This window comes from Spinacia oleracea, chromosome 4, assembly GCF_020520425.1.
Source record: "Spinacia oleracea cultivar Varoflay chromosome 4, BTI_SOV_V1, whole genome shotgun sequence".
Classification (NCBI taxonomy): Eukaryota; Viridiplantae; Streptophyta; class Magnoliopsida; order Caryophyllales; family Amaranthaceae; genus Spinacia; species Spinacia oleracea.
Window position 1 is genome coordinate 52,573,583 of NC_079490.1, and position 8,179 is coordinate 52,581,761.

Below are 8,179 nucleotides of genomic sequence, written 5' to 3' on the forward strand. Positions count from 1 at the left end.
GCTCCACTATTGTCGCAATACAAATTCATTTGTCCTTTAATGGAGGGGACAACCCCAAGTTCTTCGATGAACTTCCGAATCCAAACAGCTTCCTTTGCTGCTTCTGAGACAACAATGTACACGGCTTCAGTTGTAGAATTTGCACTAGTGATTTGCTTAGCACATTTCCATCTTACTGCTCCGCCATTGAGGCAGACTACGAAACCAGAATGTGATATGAAATCATCTCTGTCGGTTTGAAAGCTTGCGTCTGTATAGCCCTTTACAATCAACTCATTTGTACCACCATAGACAAGAACCTGATCCTTTGTCCTTTTGAGGTACTTTAGGATATTCTTGGCTGTAGTCCAATGCACCTCACCTGGGTCTGACTGGTACCTGCTCTTTGCACTGAGTGCGAACAAAACATCCAGCCTTGTACAAATCATAGCATACATGATGGATCCAATAGCCGAACCGTATGGAATTCCACTCATCTTTCTACGCTCATCAGATGTCTTGGGACACTGAGTCTTATTTAGATATATGCCATGTGACATGGGTGGATGGCCTCTCTTGGCTTCCATCATAATGAACCTAGCTAGCACTTTGTCAATGTAAGTGCTCTGGCTTAGTCCAATCATCCTCTTAGATCTATCCCTATAGATCGTGATGCCCAATATGTACTGTGCCTCTCCTAAGTCTTTCTTTGAGAAACACTTTACAAGCCAAGTCTTTATAGACTCCAACATAGGAATGTCGTTTCCAATAAGAAGTATGTCGTCTACATACAAGACTAGGAATGCAATTTTACTCCCACCTGACTTTCTTGTATACACAACATTCATCCTGATTTTTGATGAAGCCAAATTCATTGACTGCTTCATTAAATCGTATATTCCAACTCCTCGATGCTTGCTTTAATCCATAAATGGATTTCTTAAGCTTGCACACCTTTCCTTGATTATTTGGATCAACAAAACCCTTCTGCTATGTCATAAACACAATCTCTTCAAGAACACCATTCAAAAAGGTAGTTTTGACATCCATTTTCCATATTTCATAGTCATGAAACGCGGAAATCGCAAGGATTATCCGAACAGACTTAAGCATTGCGCTGGAGAAAAGGTTTCATCGTAGTCAACGCCGTGAACTTGCCTGTAACATTTTGCTACCAATCTAGCCTTGTATATGTATACAATTCCATCTTTGTATTTCTTCAATTTGAAGACCCATTTTCTCCCGATAGGTGTAAACCCATCCGACAAATCAACCAAATCCGAGACTTGATTTTCAGACATGGAGTATATTTAAGATTTCATGGCCTCTAACCATTTTAAGGAGCTTGGGATCGTCATATCTTTCTTGTAGGACATAGGTTCATCACTATGTAATATGAGAACTTCTAAGTTTTCAGTCAAGAGGACACCTGTCTATCTATCCGGCTGAACCTTAGTTCTATGTGACATACGAGGGGCAACAACGTCTTGAGGAACTACTCCACTGGCTCGTCTGAAGGCCTTGGAGGTTATTCCCCTTGAACTACTTCTAAAGAGTTCTTGGTTCGTTTTTCGTCTTGAATCTCTTCGAGGTCTATTATTCTCCCAATTGTCAATTTGGAGATGTGATTTCTTTCTGAAAAGACACCGTCACGAGCTACGAATACCTTGTTCTCTGACTTGTTGTAGAAGTAATACCCCGTAGTTTCTTTTGGATACCCAACGAAGAAACATTTGTCAGATTTTGGTGCAAGCTTGTCCGAAATTAATCGCCTGACATATGCTTCGCAACCCCAAATCTTTAGAAAAGACAACTTTGGAAGTTTCCCAGTTCATAATTCGTATAAAGTCTTTTCAACAGCCTTTGACGGAGCAAGATATTTAAAACTTTACATTCAAAGATAAAACGGTACGCAGACCGTATTTAACTATATATCCTATATTGGTCATACTAGTCACCTTCAATACCTGTTACACATGAAATAATTTCTATGCATTCATCCATTCGTGTCCTAAAACGAATGGCCCAAATAAATATGCAAGTATTTACAAGATTTATTTAAAAATCACGTTCACGTAAATCGCGCCATAAAAGATTAATCAATTCTGAATTATTAATCCTTTGAATTATTCTAATCAAAATTTAATTTAATTAAAATAATGGTGCCATACGAAAAATAATTAAAAATAATTATTTTAAATAATTTATTTAAACGGCTTCCACTTAAACCAATATTTTAATTTGGACATTTAATTGTAAAATATTTAAACTCACGGCCCGACCCAAGTCAAATAAAATAAAATAATCAAAAAGTCCACCGTTATCCCCTTCGTGCAAAATTAAGCCCAAAGCCCAAAATTTGGGCCTTGAAAAAAACGAAGCAAAATTGCACAATCGGATGCATCGTGGGCTAGACGAGTGCCCATCCCAACGAGACGCAGTGCTATCGTAGCATCGCACCCACGCGAGGGCGCAAGCCCACCGCGCAGGCACGAAGCATTGCAGCAGCGCATGGGCTCGCACGCCCATGCCCGCTGCCTGCTGCTCTCGTCGTTGCTCAATTCCTCGGCCCAACGCTGCTGGCCTTGGCTTGTGGCATGCCACGAGCTTTCAACTCAGCGCGCACCCACTTCCTTGCTTGCTGCAGGCACCGCACCTCACACAAGGCCAGTGCCCGTGCTGCATTGTTGTGCGTGCTTCCCTTTCGTTTCGCACACGGGCAGCAACCCTTGCTTCGGGCAAGTGGCTTGATGTCTGATCTTAAAAAAAAATTCAATTTTTAATATCCGAAACGAAATTGCCGAAAAATTATTAACGTTTTGAGTGATTTTATTAAATTTCAAACAATCCAATTTGAGAAATTAACAAAAATTATACAAATTTAACGTACGATGAACATCAACAAAAATTTGAATGATTTTGATAATCAAATCCAAAACTTTAAATCGTTCTAAACATTTAAAAATTAGATTTTTATCAATTTTGGTTTAGGTGATGATTAAAATTAACGAATCCAATCAAAATTTTAATACATGAATTTTTAAATTTGCCATTTAAACATGAAATAATATTCCCCTTCTCACCTAAATGAAATTTCAGATCTAAATAATTAACAAAATTGATTTACGATCTAAAATTCATTAAATTAGGTAAAAATCAAATTAGGGTTTATACTTAATATTCATGGACGAAAATATTACCATAAGTCCATAATATACCCAAGAACAGTAGGGAAAAATTTCAATTAATTCTGAGTTTATTAGGTCGAGCAATTAATTGAAAAACTTTCCATTTTTAACGATTTAATTCATTAATTAACAAAAACGCCCAAAAACCCGAACTTCGGGGCCTGTTTTTGCGATTCTGTTCTCATGAGTTGATCATAAAACGCTGTTTTCAATCAGATTAGGGTCAGAAAAATTAAATTTATGACATTTTACGAATTCAGAATACTTTCTACGACTTATCCAATAATCCAATTCGAAAATTCACGAAAAAATTCAGAAAAAATCGACAATAACAATCACAAACATAATAACAGGCCAATATGTACTTTAAATACATGTTTCTCATGATACCACTGTTGGGGTTTACAGTTACATAATAACAATAGCGGAACAACCCCAAAGCCAGGAATCATGTATAAAGTACAGATCAAGCAGACTTACGTTTGTAGCGTGTTTTTCCTAGGTTCAACGTATCACGAATACGAACAAGAACTCTAGATGTTGTTCCTCTATTTGGTTCACCAACACGTTCAGATCCGTCTTGAGATCGATGACTTAGAAGTCACTAAAGATATTTGGTTTTGGGAAGAACAGTTTGTAACGGAGGCACAAAGAGAGTTTAGGTTTTCTCTTTTGTTTAGGTTAAAAGTGATTAGGAAAAGTGTGTGCAAAAAACATAAGGGTGGATTGGTGTTATAATCTTAAGGTTATAACACCAACCGACCAAGGCACTAAGGCCAAGAGCCGGCCAGTATTGCTCGCACAAGCCCACGAGCACACAGCCACACGAGCTGGGTCGTGGGCCTTTCCGTGTGCGCGTTGCTGCTGCTTGTCCCCGCGCGCGCCCAATCGAGTGCATGGGCCTTGCTTGGCGCTGGCACGCTGCTGCGCCTCGACGGGCCTTGCGTGCTTGCACGCTTGGCTCGTTCGACCGGCAATGTTGCCTTCTCGCATTTGCGTGTAATGCCTTTCGGCGATTATTTATCATATAGTGCTTTGACGATCCAATGTCGTGCATATATGATTATTCGTTTCGCCTAGCTTACGAATATACGCAATACAATATACGATTCCGATCCAACGTCATATCATATATTTATGTTTTTCCGAACTAATTCCCGAAAAGCTATCAAATGAATTTCCGATTCATTTAATCCGGTGATCAGTTACATGCCAATGGTGTTACCTTATAGGTTCAGTCAAGAGTAAGCTGTGAGCCTAATATTGATTGGAACTCACTGATCTGAAGCATTGCTCTAGCCAGCTGTTCCGATCACTTGATCTCACTGAATTAATTGTTCGTAATTAATCTGAACCTTGGTATTAGACTAATGCATCTTGGGTGAAGGACATATTTCCTTCATTTGGTTCTCACTTTTATAGAGATGCTTAGCAGATTGTGGGATCTGATATCACTGCATCTGTTTTGGATGTATTGCAATCTGGTAAACTTTTAAAAGAGGTTAATCACACTATTATTACTCTTATTCTTAAAACCAAGTGTCCAAGGAATGTGAGTGATTTCATACCTATTTCCTGCTGAACAAAAATTTAAATTTTAGGGTTAACCCAAAACCAAATACAAATGAAACTCTAATCAGTAAAACTCAACTACTCGTATTACTAGTGTTTCACAGAATATAAACCCCAAAATCCATCTCCCGCAAAACCAAATCCCAAAACCGCGCACCACTACCCGTTCTCCCTCGCTGTGCCGTTGTACTATCGTACTGCAATACCGCCGCCGCTCCTTTTCAACATCCGGTGAACGCCGATCGACTCCCCACCACTCTAAATTTCAAGGTTGGTATCCTTAATTTTGTTCTGCATATTTATCCTTCAACTAATAACCCTAGGGATTATGAATATTGTTAATTATCAAATTACAATGTCAAAGTATGGAATTTTATATGTGGAAGAAACTTTCATTCAAGTTTTAGATCGAATCATTGATGCTTGATTAATAATTAAGCCTAACAATTCATGATTTTTTACCGAATGAATCTGATAAACTAAGTCCTTTAAACTGATTTAGTTTTAAGTTTATATGATTTAAGTCGAGTTATATTGAAATTCCCAGTTAAAGAAAGAAAGAGGAGGAGGGGGAAATACTTTTTAAGAATAAATTTTATATTAGATCAGATGATTTGTTTATCTGAAGTTTTAGGCATTAACGAAGAAATTTGTGTAATTCTAGCAACATATTACGAAAATTAGTTTGTGTAGATGATGATGATGATGAAAGCTTGTCATTTTCCCATAACTATGCTTATAGATGAAACTGTAGCCTTGAGGTTCACAAGGGATTTTGAATCTGCATTTTTCATTTTACAAACTCCTGTCAAATTAGTTCTGTAAACCTAAAGGTGGGATTTCTTTGTCTTTTGTTTTCATCTGTTTCAATTAAGGCACCTAGTTGTTTTCATCTGTTTCAATTAAGACACCTGGTTATTATACAAAATGTGTTAGGGGGGAAAGTAACCAGTTTGGTTGATGAAAGGGAATGCACGTATCCAATCCTCATAACCCTTTTTCTGCCCTTGCCTTGAGTTGAGGTGGTCTGTTATAAAGGTGGTTGTCTTGTTGAGGTTAATATGATGTTTACAAATTACAATGTTGGTTGCTCCCAGGTTCTAATACTGCAATGTGCTAGGATCATTGTAATTTGCATTCTTGCTATTTACAGTGATGAGAATAATGTGCTCGGAGAGAACATTGCTGGTCCAGAGAAGAAAAACGCAGATGTTTCCGAGGAGACGAAGCATTTAGTAGCATATCATGGTGGGTTAAGATAAAATGATCAAGCCTAGTAAACTTCTCGCCTGATAGTGCTAACCTATAGGTTGTAACTGTTTTAAGCTTTCCTTTTTGTGTAGAGGCCGGCCATGCCTTAGTGGGCGCTCTCATGCCTGAATATGATCGTGTGCCCAAAATTTCAATCTGATTTTTCTTTCTTAAAGTTACAGCAAGTGATATTTTCTGCTGATAAAACAAAACTCGCATTGGTAAATCACGACCTCCTTTGTTTTTTGCGCTTCTCCAATGGTTAGTTGCCTTAAATTTTCTATTATTGTGAATTATTTGGGTTCAGGTTAACATTTACAAATAACAGATAAGTTATGGTAAATTCATGTTATGATTATTGTACTTATTCAAGTTGTGCTTTGAGATGTCTTTGGAGGCATGGTTGCCTGTAGTGGACTAATACGAGTACTTGCTATGTTCTTTCTGGTGATTAGATTATATCCTAGCAATCAATCATTGTAGTCTTGTTCTTTTTGTAAAGAGTTCTTTGCTTGAACAAAATTGTGATGGTCCTTTCTCTTTTAGTTTTTACTTTCTCCTCTATAAGTAGATGTTTTTAACTTACAGTATATTTGATATCTTTTTACCTTCTATAATGGTTCAGGTCAACGATACAGTTGGAACCCTAGCTAGAGGTAGGTACCATAAAGATGTAATTGCTGCTGTTATATTGGGTACTGGAATAAACGCAGCTTATGTCGAACGTGCTAGTGAAATTCACAAGTGGCATATTGGCATGGTCCTTTTCCCAAATCAGGGGAGATGGTGAGTCTTTTCTGCTATCCTTGATTCTTTGTTTCCCCCTCAACGTTCCAAATTTATCCTCTTCTTTTTCTGTCCTCTTTATTTCTCTCGTGACCCTCAAATCTGCGTATTCCTTTTATCTTACAAACTCTAAACAATATCCACATATTGTGACAGATATTTGAGAAAATGATATCAGGAATGTACTTGGGTGAGATTGTGCGAAGAGTCTTGTATAGGATGGCAGATGAGGCCAGCCTTTTTGGTGATACAGTCCCATCAAAATTGAAAACTCCATTCATCTTAAGGTGCATTTTCTATCTTATGTTAGGTTTAGTAATTACTAATTAGTATATTTGATATCCTTTTTGACGATGATCTAGTGTGACTTAAGCTAGCTCAAGGAGATGGTTAATTACCTCAGTTCAGTCCTGCAGACGAACTGCCAAGCTAGTCTACCACCAGTAGACAATTGCACCGATATTGTCCCTACTGTTGCTGTAGAAGTTGATGTTGCTGCAGAAGTTGTTCTTGCTTCAGAAGCTGCTATTGTTGCTGCTACACCATCCCCAGTTGCTGCTGCTATACAATCCCCAATACGTTGTTGCTGCTACCATTCTACCAAAGCTCTTCCGCTACAATTTTTTTATTGATATTGGATTTTGTTTTTGCCGTACTTGTGTAGATCATTTATATTTTGTCAATGAATAATAGGATCTTGTTATTGAATGAACAATATTATTTTATTATTGAATGAAATTATTTTCAGAAAGATCTCGTGGATATCATTTCTATTTTATCTATTAAGATTTGGTTTACATATAGGACCTAGAATCGTAATATCCTATTTTAGGGACGCGTGTGCAACTATAATATAAAAAAAAAAGGGTAGAATATAGAACGGTTGTGTAAGGAAACTGCTTTCTATTTTTATATTAAACAGGAAGTATATAATACGCATATGTACGCAAGGTGTTATGTATCTCAATATTTAACAGGAAGAATAGAGGACGGTTATGTACGGAAGGCGCGCATTATTATAGAGTATAAGAGACGGCTATGTACGTTAACCGTTCTATATTTCTTCTTTATTTTCTGATTTTAGGAAGGGAATAGAGGACGCTTATCTCTTATCACTGTACTTTATGACTAGCTATATAAAACGCTTCTTTTACCCGTTTTATAAACTTTATAGCGCGTTAAGTTGGAGAACGCCTCTAAGGCGTCCTATAAAGTGTATTTCAACAGTACTCTATGCCCTTTTTTGTATTAGTGTGTAACACTTTGTATAAGTGTGTTACTAAGGTTATGTGTGGTAGGCTTAGGAAAGTGCTTCCTGATCTCATTTTGGAAAATCAAGGTGGTTTTATCTATGGCAGGTATATTGGTCACAATATCATGGTGGTGCAGGATCTAGTGAAGCA

The 8,179-nt window shown here is 37.5% G+C and overlaps 1 long non-coding RNA gene across 2 annotated transcripts; it reads left to right on the forward strand.

Annotated features, from left to right (window-relative positions):
- Positions 1-6,199: 6,199 nt before the first annotated feature.
- Positions 6,200-7,385, forward strand: LOC130460122 (uncharacterized). 2 transcript variants are annotated; one of them, XR_008920062.1, is made up of 3 exons: positions 6,200-6,776; positions 6,933-7,063; positions 7,139-7,385. It is a non-coding gene; the product is annotated as an uncharacterized lncRNA (long non-coding RNA). The 2 variants fall into 2 exon arrangements; XR_008920063.1 differs by having other exon boundaries at positions 6,201-6,776; positions 7,150-7,385.
- The last annotated feature ends 794 nt before the right edge of the window (positions 7,386-8,179 follow it).